The sequence below is a fragment of the Palaemon carinicauda genome, chromosome 41 (genome assembly GCF_036898095.1).
Source record: "Palaemon carinicauda isolate YSFRI2023 chromosome 41, ASM3689809v2, whole genome shotgun sequence".
In the NCBI taxonomy this organism is placed as follows: Eukaryota; Metazoa; Arthropoda; class Malacostraca; order Decapoda; family Palaemonidae; genus Palaemon; species Palaemon carinicauda.
Genome location: NC_090765.1, coordinates 36,816,809 through 36,839,961, shown reverse-complemented (window position 1 = coordinate 36,839,961; position 23,153 = coordinate 36,816,809). Strand labels below are relative to the sequence as shown.

Here is a 23,153-nt window from a genome sequence, read left to right as displayed (position 1 = left end):
AGTTCTAGCTCAAGTTGAAGGTCGACATCGGGTGTTGTCTGAGAAACGAGCCGGGGCTCAAATCTGAGTTCTTCTCGAAGGGGGTGGTACCCCTTGTCCATAGGAAGGTTGCCCTCATCTTGGGAGATTTAAGAAATAGTACTGTTTGGACTCTGACCAGAGCCTGAATGTCTAGTGGTACAGCATGGCAACCCACTTTCTTTGATGTATCTAGAGGGAGAGTTCAATCCGGGGAAGTGCCAAGGAGGTTGAGTCCTCAGCGAAGATTCCATTTGTCAACCATCTTCTCGGGTCCGTCTCCTCCCTGGGTCTCATAGATCCGCGAAATAAGGGGGATCCTACTCGTGCTCCTATTTGTACCCCAGAAGAGGCTGGATTCGAAGGAATCCAATGCAGTCCCGATGAACCCGAGTGAAATGATGACTTAGGACGTAACTACTGCTGGCTAAAAATGAGTCTCGTAGAGGAAGACTCCTGTCATCCTCCTCCTAGGATCCCGTCAATCTTCAGAAAAAACTTCTGCATGACAAAGATGAACTTATCCAAGTATACCTGTCTGATAAGGAAGCTGGGGTATCTCTCGAATGCCTAGGTACTGGCAAGTGGCAAGCCACAATAGAACTTAGAACGGCTGACAAAAGACAAACAGCTAGCTGCCAGCAGCATCTGGTGTTCACATGCAGTCACCCATCGAAGTACTGATCGAACAACAAGAGACTGGAGAATGACGAGCAACTGACAAACCACAAACAGCAGGCGAGTGACGAGTGCCTGGGAACGCTGCAAGGCTGGCGAACAGCAAGTCAAATGAGAGTCCAAATAAGCAGGCGAGTGTCGAGAAACACTTAAGCTGTTGCAGAGACTGTCAATGATGATCTCACGATGGCGAGAGGACGAGGCGACTAGCAACGCTCTATAAAAGAATGAGGCGACTAGCGACGCTTTATAAAAGAACAAGGCGACTAGCGACGCTCTATAAAAGAAGGAAAATCTCGACTATGGGTAAGGCGAGGGGAGAGGCCAAGCGTGAGGCAAGAGGTGAAAGTCACGGTGACAAGTGACAAACAAGTGAAGCACTCCTGGCCCCGCAGCAGGAGCAAGATCGCCCGGAGACGAGTGGCGAGCACAAGCCTGATGGTAGCAAGATAAATGCTAGAGATCTCGCAACGGGTGAAGGAGGTAACGAGTGACAAAAGGTGAAAAAAAAACAGCTTGTGATTCACGTGCAACTGGCGAGAGACGAACAGCTGACTAGTGATAAGAGCCTGAAGGAGCAGCAAGACAGTCCTTAACAGGGTTGAAAAGACGTCTCCTTACTGCGGGCGAGAGGGGGGAGAACGTCCAGGGTGGCGAAGAGCAACAAACTCTGACAAACTCTCGGAGGGGAACGTCTGCGCGGTTCTTATGGAGAGGGATCCTGTCTGACTGAGTCAAGTCAGAGGAGAAAATTGCATCTTTCTTGAAGGTCTCGGGAACCAAGTCTCTATGTGAGGTCTAACTCACGAGCGAGAGAAAAGACCACACGAAGGGAGACTCACCACAGACTTTGCTCCACCCCCGATGGAAGAGTCGGCTCAGCATTGGGGAGAGCATGGTCTTTGCGACGAAACGGTAACGGCTGAGATCAGATGTAGTCAGTATTTCTTCCAGCAAGCGGGAAGGTTGCTAAACTGAAACTGACAAAGGAAAGTTCTCCCTCAGAAGGGAGATTGATTGATTGATTTAAAGTTTTCAGTCAGAAGGGAGAGCAGCCCAACACCTGGGGGAGGTTAACTGTCCCTCAGAAGGGAAAATTGTCCAACCCCTGGAGGTGGACCTCCGGGCAGTGCTCTCTGGTTCCCGTCAACAAACATTGTTCAAGTTGAAGGTCTGCATCGAGCACTACCTGTGAAATTTAGCCGAAGCTAGTTTCTGAGTTCACCCTGAAGGGATCACCCGACTGGACCACCCGAAGGGGCCAAGCATGGCATTGATCCTGTTCCTACGCCATCTTGAAAGGGACCTCATCTTCGTAAGGGAAAGGTCGAAGTCAGCATACTGATCAGGAGCTGTCAAAGGCTCAGGAGATCAAGACTAAGACGGCGCAGGGAAAGCAGATTCCAAAGGAATGAACAGCTCTGCTCTTTTACGTCGGCTGTCTTAGCCGAACAAAGAAGTACAACATTGCTACCTGAGGATAATAAAAAAAAAAATCAAGAAATAGAAACTCCCGCAAGAGGAGCACCTTATCCGCCGACGGGAGAGAGTGTCCCTCGAGAGTACAGAAACATACTAAGGACTGCTCACTCCCTTCGCCCGACGACATCGTTGGGAGAAGGAGAGCGGCAGCATATGACCTCTAAAAAGAGAATTAAAAATAATAAACTTCGCTGATGAAACAAACTACTCGGGAGAACTACTCAACCTTCTGGCAGGATAGAGGTTCCCCTAGGGGGAGTGGAAGAGCTATAGGTTATGCACTCCCTCTGCTTGCTAAGAATGGCTGTAGGATGGGCACCGCATGAAGGAGTGCGGTGTCGAGAGCTGAAAAAATAAAATTACACAGTTATTATTCCAACTTAATTACTGAAGAAAACCATTCGGCGTGCAACCTTTTGAACAGGAAAAGTGTTCCACCGCAGAGGATCTGCCAGCCGCCCACGTAACGAGGGAGAGGGGCATGGCGTTTTCAGCGAGAAAGAGGAAGACCGAAGTCAAACTCTGCAAAGGCCGCAATCAGTTTCCTCCAAGAACTTGTAGGGAGACAAAGCGACGTTAACATCCGCACAGAGGAGTAATATCCAAAAGATGACAATTCCCCCTCCGGTAGAGGACAAGTCACTCGTAAGGCCACCAACCTACAGGATGTCCATTATTCAAATGGGAAGATCGTCAAAGAAGGTTCTCCACCCATAAGAACCTGCCGCACTACGCTATCACACAAACAGCAACATTTACTGTAAAAAATCGAAAACATATGTTAAAACATTACAAAAATATTTTCATATAATAAGTAGGTATGTATGTAAAGAACATGAAAAATTTGGAAGTATTTTGTAATATGATAATTTCATAATAGAATAAATTTTTGAACATACTTACCCGCTGGTTATATAAGAATGGCTATAGTCCCTAGACGCCCGGCAGAAATTCAAAAACTCGTAGCAATCGCAGATATGCCAGGTGTACACTAGCGCCCTGGTGGTAGACAGGCCGAACTATTCCAATCACTTCAGACCTTCCATGCCCCTTGGTCTCTAGAGGGGAGGAGGGTGGGATTATAACTTATATAACCACCAGGTAAGTATGTTCAAAAATTCATTTTATGAAAATATCATTTTTAAACATAAAACTTACCCGCTGGTTATATAAGAATGGCTGATTGACACCCTTGGTGGTGGGTCAGAGACAGGAACATAATTGGAAATTCACTTAAGAGTTAAATATAACCACTTAAAGAGGTCCATACCTGATAAGGAAGTTGACTTCAATGGTTCTCTGTCTCATTCTGTCTGCTATCCTTACGAGATCCAGCGGTCCACCCAGGGGGCTGAAGATTTCTAGGAGCTGTCAAACGGTTCAATAACCTATAACATGACAGGACCTCAACTAAAACCCTTGTTCCGGGCACTCTCGAGGAACAATATGACCACCTAACTAAATCAAAGATTGCGGAAGATTGCCAACCAATCTTCACGTACAATTATAAAACATATATAAAAGTTCCAAGAGGAGAACAGGGGTACTAGGAATTTAGGGAAATGTAGTGGTGGATGTTTCACCTACTACTGCACTAGTTGTTACGAAAGATCCCAAAATGTAACAGTCCTCACAAAGAGACTGGATACGGTATAAGTAATGCAAGGCGAATACAAGATTACCCCTTCAAAAGGCTGTATGCACGATGCTTTGCAGAGAACAGATATGTTTAAAAGTTACAGAATCTCCCACAGCTCTAACTTCATGAGTCTTTACTCTTTAGACAGCTTAATGTCCACCTCACCACAGTGTGAGTGAGCCTTTGTAATTAAAGACTATAAGAAACGATAGGGCGTTTTAGACATAGGTAGCGCAGGTTTCTTAACTGCGCACCAAAGAGCCTCTGAATAGTCTCTTAACTCCTTTAGTCCTGTCTTGATAAAACTTCGTTTTAATCGGACAAAAAACTCTCCTCAACTCTTCACAAACCATATCCGAGAGAATAGTGATCTCGAAAGGTTTAGGCCATGGATGAGAAGAAAGTTTGTTTATGACCAAGAAATCAAGTTGCAAGGTGCATATGGCTTATCCATTTCAGAAGTCCATGTTCTTGCTAAAAGAGTGAACTTCACTGACTCTCAGCTGTTGCTAGACTTACAAAGAACAGTCTTCAAAGTCAGATCTTACAAAAGAAGCCGAGTGCAAAGGCTCGAATCTGTCACTACCGCGAAATTTTTAAAACAACCTCTAAATTCCAGGCTGGTGAATCTTGCTGACGCTTCTAATTCATCTCAAACGATCTGAGAAGATCTAGAAGGTCTTTATTTGATAGATACAATTTCCTACGTCTGAAGACAGCTGCCCGCATACTCCTGTACCCCTTGATGGTCAGAGGAAAAAATGTGCTTTCTTTTAAGTTCTAAGAAGAAATAGGCCACTTGCGTCTTAGAGATACTAAATGAAGAGACTGATTAGCTCTACACTACTCCCTAAAACCTCCTATTTAGGCTGCAAAACCTTGAGGTAAAAGTCCTTTGTACAAGCAATAGCCTCAGGTGTATCCTTCGAACAACCCTCTAGATCTTAGGGGCTTTCTGCAATACTGAAGGTAGCCAGACCTAAAGCTTGATAGTTTAAAATAAGACGTTCGTGATCCTGACGCGGGGAAACGGCCCGAAGGCATGCGTCCAGCATGGGCCCAGCACGAGTCCAGTACGGTTCCAGCATGCTGCCTATGATCAACATGTCGTGAGGGAGAATCGAGATCTATACCGCCTCCCGAAACGCGTTCAGATCGGTCACAAGGAACCGATATCGAAAATAGGCTTGTTAAGTGGCATCAACAACGTGAACCTCATGCTGTGAGGTTAAGACCTGATCGCGTGTAACCCGCGAGTGTTCAACATAATTTAAGCCAAAAGCTTGACGCGAGGGAGCATTAGTTGCATGGCCATAGAGTCGTGGAGGAGAGACAACAATCTGCCTATACTGCTGTGAGAAACAGACTTGACTGTATGCGTCTAGCATGTGACCAGATTTCCGCATGTGTTTGCATTGTCGTAAGGTGTTAGTGTGCTGTGTGCGTTCACCTTGTCGTGAGGATACAGCGCACTGCCTCCTTCCTGCCTGTTGCCAATCTACAGCTTGTCGCGAGGAGGCGACAGTATCGCATCAGGTCAGAGGTACAAAGAAGCAACTGTTTGTCTATCATGATGCGGGGAAAAAACCTGACTGACCTTAACCAGCATATGTCCAGGCTGACACATGCGTCTAGGTTGCCGTGGGATTTCAGATTGATCAGCTTGCCTAGAGCTGTCCGCGTGTGGCATGCGTCCCCATGAGCGGTAGTCGCGTGTCCCGCAGAACGCGAAGGTGAGTCAACTTGTTGAAAAGATTACCCTTGACTGTTAGAGTCTAACATACGACCAGACTGGCGTCTGCGTCTGCAACTGCGTGAGGGAGAGACCAGACTGGCGTCTGCACCTGCGTGAGGGCGAGACCAGACTGGCATCTGCGTCTGCCGTAAGTGAGAGACCCGACTGCCCCATACGTCCGCCCTAGCGCTTTCCGTAACGCGAGCTGGTTGTTGCGAGGAAGCGTTGCTGAGTATCGGAGAACTATGCTCTCTGATACTAACGGGAGACCGTATTCTTGGTCTATGGCTGTTCTTAGATGCTTTTAGGTGAAATTCTTCCGCCTGATAATCGTAAGCGCCAAAAAGTGATGAAATTGACCTCTTTAGCTCGGACATAACATACACTTGCGGGGCACCATGTGCTCTAACTCAAACGTGAGCGATCGCTGTGAGAGATCAACAACCATAGTCCCGTAACCGACCTGGGAAAGTCCTTATGACATTTCTAGCGCGCCTTGTGCGCGACCTGAACGTACCTAATACTGCGAGATATCGTCAACAATAGCCGATGGCCACCAAAGGAAGGTACTAGACATTCTCCCAATTTGGGGGAGGGGAAGAAGCGTGAACAGAAGAAAACTGAGCACCCTATCCCCCGATGAGCTACATGTCTTACGCGATTTTTGATGCTGACACGTCGCCTTCTTCCGAAAAGAACACCTCCGGCGAACGTCAGTTACTGCAGAATAGGTTAGAAAACATACAACTCCTAAAAGGTCTTGGACATATTAGTTGGTGTCAACCAAGGCTAGGTTTTGCGTCCTTCGACGAGGACGCACGTTTTCTTCCCAGAAAGACCGTAAGATTCCATAGGAAGAGCTAGGTTTGTATGCGACTTGTCTGACTTCCCCCTCTCTCGTGGAAAAAAACACACTCAATTGCTTCCAGCTTAAGCATCGCGACACGCCTGCTGCGAGGATAAGTCCTGTTTGCGTGCATTTATGACGAGTCACTTTCTAGTCTAGTAGAAAAGGAAAACGTAAAATGCTATCCTCGTCAGGAAACTGCGTCCTATTACACAGAAATATCCGTGATGCCATAGCGATGATGAACTGATCGCTTCAAGACATTCAAATTTTGCTCTGCTTAAGAGAATACATCACATGGTTGTGACGTCAAAATTCGTCAATAGAAGACGAAGAAAACACCTTTACTTAGTCATTCTAAAGCGGAGAGCAAACGTCTTGGAATGCATCGACAAGATCGCTCGGTGGAACATACGTTTAGCGCATAAGGTCCGCGATAAACCTTAGCCTTACGACAATCCTTCTCCCAGGGGTTGGGAAGTAAGGAAGAGATGTCGGGCTAGAAGTAAGACGGACACGAACTAACACATCCTCCAGTGCATTGCGCTATGTCACTGAGCAATTGCGTTTTTAAAATCATTACATTAAATCATAAAAGATCTGCTCGTTGTGGGAGAAATACTTTTACGCTCTATTCTCATAAAGGCCTTAATGCACTTCCTACTGTTGCACCTGCAGGCGCTGCTGCACCAATCTCTACAGTTAGGTTTGTTATGCTGCATTGAGGACGCGTTATTGCACTGACTCTTTGCACTTGTTACTCTTCTGATAAAGATTTAATGTTAACTTATTTATTTTCTTATTTCCACACTGAGCCATTTTTCCCTATTGGAGCAGTTTGGGTTAAAGCCTCTTGCTTTCCCAACTAGGGTTGTAGCCTGGTTAGCTTCGAAGCACCTTTTGAAAAACTCTGAAGTCGGAACGAGGAGCAGCACGTATAAACTAAAATGGAAACTCTTCAGAAAAACTCTAATGAGTTTCTGGAAGTCACTCCCTTCCTCTTACAAATCTCTATCCAAAGAAGAGAAGTCTTGATTCCTAGGAGTCAACTCCTTAAGCTTCTGGATACTGACCTCAATGCTTAGAATCTTTAATTCTAGCTCTCCCAACCAAGAATTAGCCAATAGGCCTTGGTCCGAGAACTTTCTAGTTTAAATTTATTTCTCAATATAGCACCTAGCGCAACCATGTTCCAACGCTAGACGTTCATGGTCATGTAGACATCAAAGTCTATTGTCATGGGAAGCATACCGTCTGACTGACGCTGACGCTCCGCTACTGCTCCGACCCAGTACCGCTCCGCCCCGATACCGCGTCTGAGTGACGCTGATGCCTGTCATGCCACTTGGCAGCATGCTCTGTTGCCTGGCGTTAAACATTGCGGCTGGAAGGCCGCCTGTGCGACAACGAGTCATAACCGGAATAGGCAGGACGCCTGTGCGTGACACCCAACCGCACTGCCAACAGCAGGCTGATAAGACCGTATAAACGAAGACCGTTTCCGTTTCATGTCTAACAGCAAAGACCAATTAGGATTAATCTGAGTCGACAAGCATGCAGCATTTTCAAACATGAATCCGCTTTCATCGTCGATTCCACGCTTGCATAAATCGCAACACACGAAAAATTATTCTAATTTTGTTTACAGCTCAGCGCCTGATGCACGTCATCGCCTAATGTTAGAAAACACTTTTACCTCGCTTTTCCTATAGCGAGGGTGAGCGTTCTCAGGATCAACAGAAAACGCTCGAAGGGACTTCTGTTAGGGTCTTGAAAGACTGTACGCCCGGCTACGCCTCTCGATTCCTTTCGCCGTTCGACTTGACTTCTCCCCTGGGTCCGGGAGCTTGAAAGAGGTCTAAGGCTAGGATAACGACAGGTCCGAACATAAGCACCCTCCACTGAATAAAATTCACAGCACTAATTTAGCACTAAAATTCTAGCATTTTACTCTTTGGTAAAAATGACATTTCCACAATTGTTTCAAACACCAAAGTATACACGCTTGTCAATGACTTGAATGGGAATGCATAAAAACACTGAATCCCATATAAATGCAACAAAATATTAAATGTAAAATATAAATTATATTACTTGAATAGATATAGTAAAAGAATATATCTATAAACTAACCCTTAAATTAAGGGGTTCCAATAAAATGACAAATTCGAAGATAATTTGTATTTTTCCTAACCATACAAACCTTAGCTATTTACAAAGGGTTTACTTTTAGCGCAGCTGAAATGACGAGCCAATAGTTTTTAACGAGGGTTAATTACCCCCGCGCTAGTTAGCGGGGGGGGGTGGGGAAGGGTAGCTTGCTACCCCTCCCCCCTCCACACACCGGTGACTTGCTTCACTTCACTTAGAGGTAGGACTTGACTTGGGGGTCAGGGATGGCGGGCACATATGTGTAAATAGCTAAGGTTTGTATGGCTAGGAAAAATACAAATTATCTTCGAATTTGTCATTTGTTCCGTAACCGAAATACAAACCACGCTATTTACAAAGGGTGACTTACCCCTTAGGAAGGGTGGAAAGTCCCCAGCCTTACTGACTTCGGCTTGCCCGGGGGCTCGATCCCTCAGTGAGCAGCACTAGAGAGAGGGAGCCCCTGTACCTCACAAGTTCCTAGCATCGCTAGGAACGAGTGGCCTACATAAGCAGTGTGAGGAGGAGAGTGTGACTCGTCCTATGAAGTTGACCTTGAGACCTTCAGATAGGAATTCTAGGATAGGACGTTCACCATACCACCTCGTCAGGGTATGGGAGACGCAACAGTATTAAGCTTAATACTAGGAGCACAAAGAAGCATGGGTTACCTGCAGAGGTCGAGGTCAGCTATGCGAGGACCAGGATGCTGCTTCCCCAAGAGAGGGGAGAATGAAGAAAGAAGTAAGGGTCAGACATACTCTTTCATTCACGCAGACCAAGACCGGGTAACAACGCCCTCAACCTACTGCTACTTGTCCAAAAAGGAGCCTGAGGTTAGACCAGCTGTTGTGCAGCCACCACAGGGCCGATAGAAAACGTATCGAGGCTCCTGTGGGTCACGTCTTGCAGGTAGTGGGCTGTGAAGGTCGTTTGACGCTTCCAGACCCCAGCTTGAAGTACCTGCGTCACAGAGAAGTTTCTCTTGAAGGCCAGAGATGTAGCAATACCCCTGACATCGTGGGCCCGAGGGCGACGTGACGGAGGAGGGTCAGGATTCAGGGCATGGTAGATAACCCTTCGAATCCAAGCTGAGATGGTGTTCCTGGTGACCCTCCTCTTTGTCCTGCCTGTGCTCACAAACAAAGCTCGCACATGAGGACGGACTGCAGCCGTTCTCTTCAAGTAGTGCCTCAGACACCTCACTGGACATAGTAGAAGCTGGTCTGGGTCGTTCGTTACAGAACGGAGACTCGCGATCCTGAAAGAGTCGAACCGAGGATCCGGCACTCCAGGATTCTGAGTCTTGGCCACAAACTCAGGGACGAACCTGAACGTTACCTCCCCCCATCCCCTTGAATGGGCGATGTCGTACGAGAGACCATGAAGTTCACTAACTCGCTTGGCCGAGGCCAAGGCGAGTAGGAAAGCCGTCTTCCAAGACAGGTGGCGATCGGAGGCCTGGCGTAATGGCTCGAAGGGAGGTCTCTTAAGAGACCTGAGGACTCGAACCACGTTCCAAGAAGGGGGTCTCACTTCCGACTGGGGGCAGGTAAGCTCATAGCTACGTATGAGTAAAGAGAGTTCTAGCGATGAAGAAATATCCACGCCCTTCAATTTGAAGGCCATGCTTAAGGGTGAGCAATAGCCTTTCACTGCCGAGACAGAAAGGCGCATTTCTTCTCGCAGATACACGAGGAAGTCCACTATTGCTGGAATAGTGGCATCGAGTGGAGAGATACCCCTTCCACGACACCAACCACAAAAGACTCTCCACTTTGCTTGGTAGACTCCCTCAAGAGGACCTTCGCAGGTGCCGAGACATTCTCTCCGCAACCTGTTGCGAAAAGCCTCTCTCCGCGAGGAGACGCTGGATAGTCTCTTGGCGTGAAGCCGAAGCGAGGCCACGGCCCTGTGAGGGACGCCGGAGTGGGGTTGTCTGAGAAGCTCGTGTCGTGGAGGAAGCTCCCTTGGGAGTTCCGTCAGGAGTTGCAGAAGGTCCGGAAACCATTCCGCGTGATGCCATAGCGGAGCTACTAGAGTCATGGAACAGTTGACCGATAGTCTGGTCCTGTTGAGCACCCTTCTCATCAGACAGAATGGTGGGAAGGCGTACACGTCGATGTTGTCACACCGTTGCTGGAAAGCATCTTGCCAGAGTGCCTTGGGGTTCGGGACTGGTGAGCAGTACAGGGGGAGCTTGAAGTTCAAGGCTGTCGCGAACAAGTCCACAGTCGGGGAACCCCACAGTCAGGACTTTGTTGGCTATCTGAGGATCCAAAGACCACTCGGTACTCACTATCTGCGAAGCCCTGCTCAGACTGTCGGCGAGCACATTCCTCTTGCCATGAATGAAGTGAGCTGATAGTGTTATCGAGTGGGTTTCGGTCCACCTCAGAGTCTCTACTGCAAGATGGGATAGCTGTTGCGAAAAAGTGCCTCCCTGCTTGTTGATATAAGCCACTACCGTGGTGTTGTCGCTCATCACCACCACGGAGTGACCCGCCAGGGACCGTTGGAACTGCTGAAGAGCCAGAAAGACGGCCTTCAATTCTAGCAGGTTGATGTGTAGGCACTTTTCTGATTCTGACCAAAGGCCTGAGGCCCTCTGGTTCAGAACGTGCGCCCCCCACCCTTCTTTTGACGCGTCCGAAAACAGTCAATTCCGGGGGGAGGATGAGAAGACTCACTCCCTTCCGCAGGTCTCGTCGGCCAGCCACCACCGCAAGTCCGTCTGTTCCAGAGACGCCATTGGGATCAGAATGTCCGGGGAATCGGATCCTTGATTCTACCGGGACTTGAGCCGCCATTGAAGGGATCTCATCCTGAGGCGGCTGTTTGGAACCAGACGGGCCAGGGAGGATAGGTGGCCTAAGAGACGCAACCACGATTGGGCGGGGAGTTCTTTTCGCCTGAGGAAAGGTTCCGCCACCCTCCTCAGCCTTGCTATCCGGTCGTCTGATGGAAAGGCTTTGTGGAGATTGGTGTCTATTAGCATGCCTAGATAAACCAGTCGTTGGGACAGCTGCAGAGAGGACTTCTCGAGGTTTACCACGATCCCCAGATCCTGGCAAAGATCCAGAAGCCTGTCTCGGTGCCGAAGAAGGGTCGACTCCGAGTCTGTTAGGATCAGCCAATCGTCCAGGTAACGAAGGAGACAAATGCCGTTCCTGTGCGCTTAAGATGAAATCAGGGTGAACACTCTGGTGAACACCTGAGGAGCTGTGGAGAGACCGAAACACAGCACCTTGAACTGGTAGATCTTGTTGTCTAGGCAGAATCTCAGGTACTTCTGATCCCAATCCATCCGTCTTCCAGGAATGAATGAATGATTTAAAGTTCTCAGGCATCCTGACTTAGATGTCAGGATGCCTGAGAACTTTAAATCATTCATTCATTCCTGGAAGACGGATGGATTGGGATCTGGAAGTACGCGTCCTTTAGATCCAGTGTACACATGAAGTCTTGTGGTCTCACCGCATGTCTGATCGTGTCTGCTGTCTCCATGCTGAACCGGGTTTGTTTGACAAACCTGTTCAGAGCTGAGAGATTGATGACGGGTCTCCAGCCTCCAGTAGCCTTCTTTACAAGAAAGAGTCGACTGAAGAAGCCTGGGGAGCCGTCCACAACCTCCTGGAGAGCACCCTTCTCGAGCATGGTCTCGACTTCGGCCTAAAGGGCCAGCCCCTTTGCCGATCCCGTGGCATAGGAGCTCAATGACACTGGATTCGCTGTCAGGGGAGGTTGAGATGTCGTGAACGGGACGCGATAACCTTGGCCGATCACTGAGACCGTCCAAGCATCGGCCCCGTGTTGCTGCCACCTGCGGACGCAACGCTGAAGGCATCCCCCCACAGGTGGACATGCAGGGGAACTGCCACACCTAGGGCTTGCGGCCACGGCCGCCACCCCTAGGAGTCTTGCCTTCCCTGGAGGACTTACCGCCCCTCTTGACCTTGGCTGGAAAGGGCTGGGGCTTAGACACCACTCTCTTAGCTGCCGGTGCCTGTTTGGGAGCCTTACGAGGCTGTTGCTGCTGTTGTGGCGGGGCTGGAGGCTTATAGGGCCGAGTTGTAAGGGCCCTGTGGAGGAGGGAGTCCGTGCTGGATTTCCTCCACCTCTCAGCCGTTCGCTCCATGTCTTGAGGCTCAAACAGGCTCTCCCCCAGAAGGGAAGCATGTCGGAGCCTACACACATCTACGGCGGGACCTTCGGATGGAATCTCTCGGACACAGCATCGTGACGCTTCAACACCGAGTTGGCCCACAGGGTGGTAACCTGGTGCGCCAAAAACTCGATGGAGCGGGTGCCCGAGAGCAAGAAGGTCTCTAGGGCCTTCCTATTGGTCTCCTTGGACAGTCCTCCGATCGCAATAGGATGCCCAGAGATCCTAGCCAGAAGTCCCTCCACGAAGTGGCCTCCATGGCACACTTAGCGACCTTCTCGTGGTTAAGGATCTCTGCCGCCGAGAACGACACCTGCCGGGCAGAGAGTTTCTCAAGGGGATCTCCCTTCGCCAGCTCCTCCACAGAGTGATGGAGAGGAAGAGCGAGGTTGTGCTCACCCAGGATCTCGAAATACCTCCTCTGCTGAAGGCGAGGAGGAGGGATGAGCTTGTTCCCGGCAGTGGAACGACTGGAGGAGGCAAGAAGTGTGAGCTGAGCGTTGGCCCTAGCCCTGGCACTCTTCAGCCCCCCGAGACCAGGGCAGAGCTGCACTGGTCTTAGGGGCCTTCCGAACGTCAAACACTTCATCCAGAATCGTGTCTTTGCCTTCACAGGGGGCGATGACTGGATCCGTAAGTCTGTTAAGTTGCCTTATCAGGCTTAGGACCTGCCAGAAGGCATGTTCGGACTCTTGCTGTTCTCCTCCCTGCGGGCTGGCAGCTAAGTCTCCTGCCCCAGGAATCTCTTCCTGGGGTGATACGTGGACATTCCCCTGGGTAGTCGTGGGTTCCTGACGAATCCTTGCAGAGGATTTAGGGACGGTCTTGGAATCCTTGGGTTCCCTCCTGGGATGGATACAGGATCCCAACAACGAGGTTCGAGGGGCCCCTTCCTCACGAGACGATTCTCCTACCTGAAGCGAAGTCTCCCCCCTGGTGCCGAGGGGAAGACTACCGCCCCACTGGACTCACCTGAGGACGGAAAGGCCTTGTCCACGGGAGAAGGAGAGAGAGCCAGTGCAGGAGAAGGGACCTTCAAGACCGACCTCTTGGGAACCAACTTCGCACTGGGGGAAGTCACCACGAAGTCCACTCCTCTCTTTCTCTTCAGCGTAGGAGAGACAGCCGATGGTTTGTTACCCTGGCCGGCGAGTGCTGGTTTCATAACCCTCACTAATGCCCGTGCCAGCGGACCAAACCAAGTCTGCTGCTCCAAGGACACAGAGTCCGAAATCCTCGCTAAAGGGAAAGGGATCGGGCGATCCTTTGGAGTGGACACGACGGTACCTGCCTGAAAAGAAGGTGGGGAAGAATGCTGTACTGACCTCTCTTCGTCCTGCACTACCAGCCTGTGCTTGGATGGAGGTGATCCCGAGTGCCGTCTAGGAGCACGCGTCCCTGCTGCTACCACCGGCTGTGGAATTAGCCGCGAACGATGGTCGCACGAGGGCGAATGGTCACGCGGGCGAGCGATCGCGCGGGCGCACAGGCAAGCGGTCGCGCGGGCGCGCAGGTGAGCGATCGAGCGGGCGCGCAGGCGAGGGCGAGCGATCGCGCGGGCGCGCAGGCGAGCTATCGCGAGGGTGGGCAGGTAAATGAACATGTGTCCGAGGCGACGAACGCAAGCGTTGGCGCGACGGCGAGGGAACGCGCTGCCGCGTAGGTGAGGAAGATCCACAGGCGATCGATGACGAGCTGGTGAGTGCAGTCGCTCAAGTTGGCAATGGCGCGATGTGGTATGTCGACGCACTGGTGTGCGATGGTGAGCAGCATGCGCAGGTGAATGACCGCGTAATGGTAAGTGATGGCGAGCAGCATGCGCAGGTGAATGATCGCGTGATGGGGTGCGATGGTGATCAGCATCCGCAGGAGGGCGATTGATCAGGGGCGAGCGATGAGGAGCAGCATGCGTAGCAGGGCGATCGTGCAGGGGCGAGCGATGGCGAGCAGCATGCGCAGGTGGCCGATCGCGTGATGGGGTGCGATGGTGATCAGCATCCGCAGGAGGGCGATAGTGCAGGGTCGTGCGATGGCGAGCAGCATGTGCAGGCGGCCGATCGCGCGATGGCGAGCTAGAAGCTGGCGAACCATGTTCCTTCAGGAGCGTAGGAGAACGTCGGCGCGCTAGCTGTCGCTGTTGAATAGGCGATACTAAGATCGCCTGTGCTCGCTGGCAAGCAGGTGAACGCTGGCGAGGAGGTAATCGCTGGCGCGTAGGTGATCGCTGGCGAGCAGAAGGTCGACGCGTGTCATGTGAGAGGACAGGTGGCGCGGCGCGTTCACGAGCAGGGCCAAGAAGATCGCTGACGCGTTGGCGAACATGTGTTTCTGACACACGCGCAGCACGATGTTGCGTAGCCACAGGACCAGGCAGATGGTGAGCAGGGAGTTCAGCAGGAACTAAAGGGTGGTCAGAGACCGCAGGGCGAGAGTCCTCCAATGAGCGCTGACGCTCGGAAGAGCTGACGAGCAGGAGAGCGCTGGCGAGGGGGGCGAACATCAGGAGAGAGCCGACGAGCAGGTGAGCGTCGGCGAGCAGGAGAGCGCTTGTGCGCTAGCACTGCTCGCGTAAGGGAAGGATCCCTTAGCCCCGAAGGGACCGTTGCCCGTCGGGTGACGAGTTCTCCAGAAGGCGAAGATCTGGCAGGAGATGGTGAGCGGTCTGCAGAGAGGTTCAAGGAGGGCGGAGCTGTAGGTTGAGGCTGGCGAGGAGAGTCCCCCCCGGAGAATGAAGACCCAAAAAGGCGCCTCTTAGTCCCCCTGTAAGGGGAAGGGAGGCCCTTGTGGCGTAGAGGACGGTGAGCCTTACGGCGGAGGCGGCCTCGGGGGAGATCGTCGGGACCATCGGTCCTCTGAAGGGGAGTCTCCGTCAAAGCACTTCCCTCAGAAGGAAGCTGAGCAGCAGTCGAGACCGAAGGACTCACTTCCCCCTTCGAAGGATGTACGGAGGGAGGAGGAGAGCCTTTAGCACCATCACCAGCAACAGCACCTGCGGCGGAAGGCCCAGCCACGTCGGAGGCCTCTGTCACCACGACGTCGACAATAGACAGAGGGTCTACTGTACCTCCGCTACCACCGGCGACTGCTTAACAGCGGCCCCCAACGAGACAAGGTCAATAAGAGCGACCCTGGAGGGCAAGCCCTTAAGTCCCAGGGACGACCAAATCTGTAAAAGATCATCACTGGATAAGGCATTATCAATAACCTCCCCCGGAGGAGGAGGGGGAACAGCCTCGCTATAGGAGGCGACACCCTCTCCCCCCACCGAAGGTCGGGAAACAGAACAAGGGCCTGCGCTCCCACTCGGCCGACTCTCCTTAGGAGGCGGACGAGGGGGAGCTTCGGAGAAGGTTTGGGCGGCGGAAGAAGAGTCCCGAGAACCTTCCTCCTTCAAGGCTAACCCCGGAGGAGAACGGTCTCTTTTGGACTTCTTCTTACGCCGACGGCCAAACCTCTCCCACTGGGAGGCAGACCACTCCCTGCACTCACGGCACATGTTCTCCTGGTCACACCGTCGGCCACGACATTGAGGGCAGAGGGTGTGTGGATCCGTATTAACGTCCGACATGAAAGTCCCACAAGGACGGCCGGCAACTCCAGGGCATGTACGCATAGTAAAGAAAATAACTGAAGGTCAACTTCCAACCAACACACACGCTGAAAAGAAAAAGCAGAAAATTAAAGGCTGTCACGAAGGCGATGAGCAGACACGTCTGATCACCGCCGAGCCAAAAGTGAAGTGAAGCAAGTCACCGGTGTGTGGAGGGGGGAGGGGTAGCAAGCTACCCTTCCCAACCCCCCGCTAACTAGCGCGGGGGTAATTAACCCTCGTTAAAAACTATTGGCTCGTCATTTCAGCTGAGCTAAAAGTAAACCCTTTGTAAATAGCGTGGTTTGTATTTCGGTTACGGAACAAAGGCGAATTATCACCCGTTACAATTGGAACATCTACAATCATATATGACAAATTTTTAGTATTCCAAAACCCAACAAGCAAACAACGATACACAGAATCCTGAGCTACATCGATTGTCAAGAATACTAAGTCGTATAAACAATAACTGAATCATAACTTTCTTTAATCTTTGAATAAAGAAAAATACTATAAGGAGCAATTAATTGTAAAATAACATGTTCTTTTTGTAGAGTACAACTTAAAAACTTGAGTTTTTAAAAAGAATGTACTATTCATAAAAGTCGATACAAAGATAAAACGGAATATCGTGACGATAGACTGAAAACTGCGCAGCATAAACAAACTGAACGCTAGTTACTCTTTGTAAACAGATCGAAGATTATCCAAGGAAAACCTATTAAAAGGACAAAAATTTTCTCAAAATAATATAATCCTTTTAATTTATAACTAAATACTCCGTAAAAAAGTATTCACTTGTCTTCTTTGAAAAAAGCAAAACAGACTTAAGCTTACGTCATATGGCTGTGACGTCATAGACAATGGCGAGATGTTTACATACCACCATAAGCTTTCGTTATGTTTACAAAAGGTTGAAAAAATTCTTAATTCTACCTTTTAAGTTATAAACACATGATCACAGAGCAAACAAACAAATGCTAACGAATGCTAGAACCCCAAAAATAGGACTACATCACCAAAATACTGCTAAAAATCCATGTTAATAACGAGTAAATTCCAATACTTGTGCCTGCGAGAGCCGGCAGGGAAGGTCTGAAGTGATTCGAATACTGTAGTTCGGCCTGTCTACCGCCAGGGCGCTAGTGTACACCTGGCATATCTGCGATTGCTACGAGTTTTTTAATTTCTGCCGGGCGTCTAGGAACTATAGCCATTCTTATATAACCAGCGGGTAAGTTTTATGTATAAAATTTGTACTTTATCAATCTAAATACATTTTACCAGCAGCAATGGCAGATTTTTTTTTTTTTTTTATCGACAGCTGATCTCAAAGTGATAACGGTATCAAGAATATGCTAACGTATAATTAACAGAGTACCGTTGATATATCTCCCAACTTATACAATATCATTTACCCATTTCTAACTAAGGTTAGTTTTATGTTTTGATTTAGATTCTTTAGTGATTTTTAGTACGGAGCTGTACAGCATTAATTGCTTATTTTTTATACTTTACTTCAAGTTTTGACTTGAACTTTCTAGCATTACTCAGAACTCAGTATTTGGCGATTTGTAACTAAATTTTACGTTTTGATGATATTCTTGGCTTTTTTATACTAATGTACAGTATTGTTTTGCCATGCACTTTTTAACATGATGCTATATTTGACAATTAATAACTCTAAATGTCCCGTTTTGACGAATGTCGTAACAAAAAATTACATCACCTGAAAAAACAGCTGTGGTTGCAGTTGTAAATTCAATCAGTCGTAAGTCGATAAGTATTTTTGCAAAACAAAATGTAAGATTAAAACTGCTACCCGACGGTAATGGAGGTACATAAAGTAATCACCTATTTTACGTCGCTACGTATTAAATACAAAATAAAATTTAAAGTCAACTGATTTTTCCCGCCATTAAGTTGGTTTTTACATTGTGATGATTAATAACTGCATTGTAAAGTACTGTTCTTCACATGGAAGCTTATCAATGCAAGTACCGGGGTTTTGCATGTTCATTATGTGCATTGTAAGGCAAAAATCCAACCTATGTCGATAATCGCCATACGTCAGATCTCTTAAAGCCTACAAACGATGTAGGTCAAGGTATTTAAGTACTAACGGGCAACTGAAAATAAAGTGAGGGCAAAGTAGCCTGTCAGGGAGCGGTGTTTCATCGCCACCCAGCAGTAACTACCACCATTTCGTTAAATTTTTAACAGCTGTATTCAGCTTTTCTAAAAGTACACTGCTATTAACATGTGAATGTTTGTATTCGTGCATGTACAATAAGTGTCCTAGTTTTACTAATTAGAAGATTAAAGATCCCTCTGCCGAATAGGGCTGGTCACTCTCAAAACCTGCAACAGTGGCTTTTGAATGAGGGAAAACATGAATATTTCCTAACCTATCCTAGGATGCCAGTTGCTCGTCCCTAGTTAGTGGTGACGCTTCACTTTATGAGACCCCTTCCCTTCCCTAAGCTAACTTACAAAGCATTTTCACATACAAAACCTAAAATAAAAAACATCTCTTAAGCCTTACCTTAAGTCTGGAAGGACGAAGCTTGAGGTTCTTCTATATTGGGGGGGGGGGGTTAATACCGGTAGTCCACTTCCCACTGTTGGATGATGGTAAAGCGGCTTCCAACTTGATATTAAAGTACCGTTCATACCCCCTTGAACTGGTGAATAAATTTATATAAGTAAGATAGTCATTCATGTAAAACTAGGTATCGAGATGGTATAAAAAAAAATTCACCTCATGGATAAATATACAATGACCAAATACAGTTTTACTTAAAATATTTCTTTTAAATACCACCCACATAGAAACCTATGCTATTTTCACAACCAAAACTTAGTAGGCCTAGTATTAAGCTACTAATACGATATTATTATTATTATTATTATTATTATTATTATTATTATTATTATTATTAAATGCTATTGCGACAGCATTAATAAACAATAAGGTGAAACTGAACTCACAATTGGCCTAGTCCTATGATAGCACTAACAAATAATAAGGTGAAATTAAACTCAAAATAGGCCTAGTACTACTATGATGATAGCATTAACAAATAATGTGAAACTGAACTCAAAATAGGCCTAGTCCTACTATCATCGCAATAACAGATAATGTGGTAAAACTGAACTCAAAATAGGCTTAGTGCTACTATATGATACCATTAACAAATAATGTGAACCTAACCTCAAATTAAGCCTAGTACTAATACGATGATAGCACTAGGCCTAGTACTATTACGATGATAGCACTAACAAAATAAAAGGTGAAACTGAACTCAAAATAGGCCTAGTCCTACTATGATGATACCGCTAACAAATAATAAGGTGAAATTTAACTCAAATTAGGCCTAGTGCTACTATACGATAGCACTGACAATATGGTGGAACTGAACTGGAAATAGGCCTAGTACTACTATGATGATAGCACCAAGACATGGTCTTAACATTGGCACTAGAATTGTCAATAGGTTATTACGATGCTAAAGAATAAATGTAGAATTTGTAAACACAGATATGGGAAAATAAAAAGACGTACGGGAGATCAGACAGTAAGTCTGGCTTTGCATTGGCTCAGGTAAAGCTTACAGTAGGTTAGGAAGGAACACCACATACCTTTTATAATGAATTTCATGGTATATCGCGACGATAATTTACGAAAAGTGAATATAATAGTTGTGTTCTAAACCTATGTTTCGCTCTGTGGATTCTTAAACGTCACTTGAATTATTTCACTACACAAAAATAAGAAAAAACTTGATGAACGTCGAACCGCGACGGAAATGATCGAAATCGTTCATCACTAAGCCTTAGGCTACAGCACATACTACGTGAATCCACAATTTCCATGCCAGTATAAAATCGGCAAAAGACAGGTGTTAAACAAATATGGATTAATAAAATAATTAATTGTCATTGCCATGCGGTTATTCAAATTGTGTGTGTTTGCATTCATAAGGATCCTAAAACTTAGATTTGCCTATTTCATGAAACTTAAGGGGCCTTCGGAGATTGGGAAAGATGTGAATCCACAATTTCTATGCTGGTATAAAATCATCAAAAGACAGATGTTAAATAAATATGGATTAATAAAATAATCTATTGCCATTGTCATGTGGTTATTCAAATTGTTTGAGTTTGCTTTCATATGAATCCCAAAACTTAAGAGATTTGGCTAGTTCATGAAACTTAGGGGCCTTTATTAAATCATCAAAAGATGGATGTTACATAAATATGGATCAATAAAATAATTTATTGTCATTGTCACTTAGTTATTCAAATTGTTTGTGTTTGCTTTCATAGATTTGGCTATTTCATGAAATTTATGGGTGTAACAGGGTGTTCCAGAGAATGAGAAAGATGAAACCCCTCGGATTTCAGCAAGTATTAAACCATGGGACAAATATTAAGAAAATACTTCTCTCTATTGCCATATGTTTATTCGAAGTCTTATTATTTTCGTTATGGTTATTTCGTATGGAAAAAACTTAAGATATTCGGCAATTTCATGAAATTTGTGGTAAAGTGTTTCAGAGAATGGGAAAGATGTAACCCCTTAGGCATTCCGCTGATATTTTGGCATAAGAAAAAAAATGTTTAGCCAAGTTTACAAATCATTTTCAGACAAATGGATTTATGCTCCAACCTCGTGGTAATTCTAGGTAATCATCTATACAATTCCTGAGAAGGCAACCGGAAAAGCGAAAAAAGAAATCAGTGATTTATGTGAGTATTAGTGAAATTGAACGTGGGTTATTGCGCATATACTCCCTCTGGGTCTATGAGTTGTGCATCATTTTTTGGGTATTGGTGTAGGTGTAGGACATCACCCTCTGTTATTGGTACATGGCATTACCCTCGTGTGTTGTTATAGGACATTGCCCTATTATTAAACATGTAGTTTTCTTGATTTAGGTTCAACATTCATTAGCCCAACTAAGCCTGTAATATATCGTCTTCGCGAACGTTGGGCCTAGGCCTAATCTATGTCATTAACTGTACCGATAAAACTAGACTTTTTATGAACTGTAAATTAAAATGCCAAAATGTGTTTTTGAATGTGATTTTAAAGCACTTTAATCTGTTCGCATTAGAATTGGCAAATTTGTAACCACACTAAGTTTTAGCTATCAAAATTAGTTCACACCTTTACATTTCATTAATCCACTCCGGAATTAGCATGTCACACCCTTGATCCTACCTTTTTCGATCCTTTTAGGTTTTCTGTAAATCATCTGCCATTACCACTGCTTATAGTTTAGTTATAGTATATTATTTTGACTATATCCAGTACAGGCATCGGAGAACATTGCTTCCCAAATTAATTCTTCATGGTAGCTTAACCTAAAGCATAATTTGTGTTCACGTAGATTATCAAAGTTCAAGCGTATTCCTGATCAACATACAGTCATTCTACACTACTATGATTAACTTATTTTATTCGTGCTGATTCCAGAACAAACGTCAAAATGAATTATATAAAGAACTACACGTAACATACTGAAGAAAACGTACATAAACATACAAGAACAGACTGAAAATTGGAACATTAACTGACACAGAAGTAAAACAGCAAAATTGCTAAATAATACGAGGGCTCAAGTTTATAAGTTTTATTTCAACGTTGTTACTAGCCTTAAGATATTTCATATTTGTTATTCATTGCTTCCTATATATAATTATTACCTTTCCTCACTGGGCCATTTTCCCTGTTGGAACGCTTGATCTTGTAGCATCTTGCTTTTTCAATTAGGGTTGTAGCTTAACTAGTAATAATGATAATGTAACCTGTGCGGTACTTGGGTGTTTCCTCCAAAGTTTGAATAGTATTACATTATTTACTAAGAGATTTAAACATATTGTGTAGTTTTTTCCCATATTAACAAATTATGAATTAAAACTAATGAAATTAATGTAACTAACTATCTAACGTACCAACTTTTGTGATGTGTGGCATTCTTGTTTTTTTTCTGTTTTGGGAACTTTTTATCTGTTTAATTTCCTTATACTGTACTGTACTTAGTTTTCTTCAGTATTATGTAGCCTAATACGTTATATTGTTTGCTACATGTTTTATTTTCTCAATATGGTATAGGCTATAATTTCCATGCAAAAAAATGTCCCCCCGCCACTTCATTTTTGTTTACTCTACAAAAATATATAGTACAGAGGTACCCCGGTTTTATGTCGGTTCAACATGCATCGGTTTCAACTTTACGTCAGTCATCTTTGAATATTAAATATAAAAGTAAAATTTGCATTACGCTGTTTTATATGACCTTACGTCGGTCTCTGCGTAGAATAATTATAATAAAATTAACAAAAATGGTTCTCCTTAGAAATTAGTAAATACAATACGTGTACATATATTCAATTTCAAAATATTAGAGTGCTATGAACGGACTCATAAGCTACCTTTGACTATTTTTTTTTTCTTTTTTTTTCTACTACTGTACGGGTTCAACTGCGTACGTAGACCTACATCCTTTTTGTGCATAAGGGACATATAAGTCACTTTTGTTCCTACACATACAAACACTCGTCCTTTATTAGGAGTATGTTTTCAGCATAGGTGGAATTCTGCTGCAGAAAATTTAACAAGGTATCCGTAGTTACTGACGTAGGGTGGGGAAACCCACTCCCCCACGCTAGCACACTGAGACTGAGTAGTCACTTGTTTTCAGCTGCCGGATAGTGCACAAGTACTTTCGTATGGGCTGCCAACGCAAGAGCCCGTGGCCCCCTAATTTTTAAGGCTGAGGGCAATCTAAAACAAATGAACGAACGAAAGTACTTCCGTTGTTTCCAACTGGCTGTATC

At 46.3% G+C, this 23,153-nt stretch overlaps 2 long non-coding RNA genes across 2 annotated transcripts in view; one reads left to right on the top strand and one right to left on the bottom strand.

Annotated features, from left to right (window-relative positions):
* The window catches only part of LOC137632547 (uncharacterized), a 51,039-nt gene extending 30,926 nt beyond the window's left edge, over window positions 1-20,113 (bottom strand). Inside the window, exons 1-2 of the long non-coding RNA XR_011042060.1 lie at window positions 19,950-20,113; window positions 18,853-18,991 (exon numbers count right to left, since the gene is read on the bottom strand). This is a non-coding gene — a long non-coding RNA (uncharacterized lncRNA). The remainder of the gene's footprint in view (window positions 1-18,852; window positions 18,992-19,949) is intronic.
* Window positions 20,114-20,827: 714 nt separating this feature from the next.
* LOC137632250 (uncharacterized) overlaps window positions 20,828-23,153 on the top strand; it is a 45,255-nt gene continuing 42,929 nt past the window's right edge. Inside the window, exon 1 of the long non-coding RNA XR_011042026.1 lies at window positions 20,828-21,059. This is a non-coding gene — a long non-coding RNA (uncharacterized lncRNA). The remainder of the gene's footprint in view (window positions 21,060-23,153) is intronic.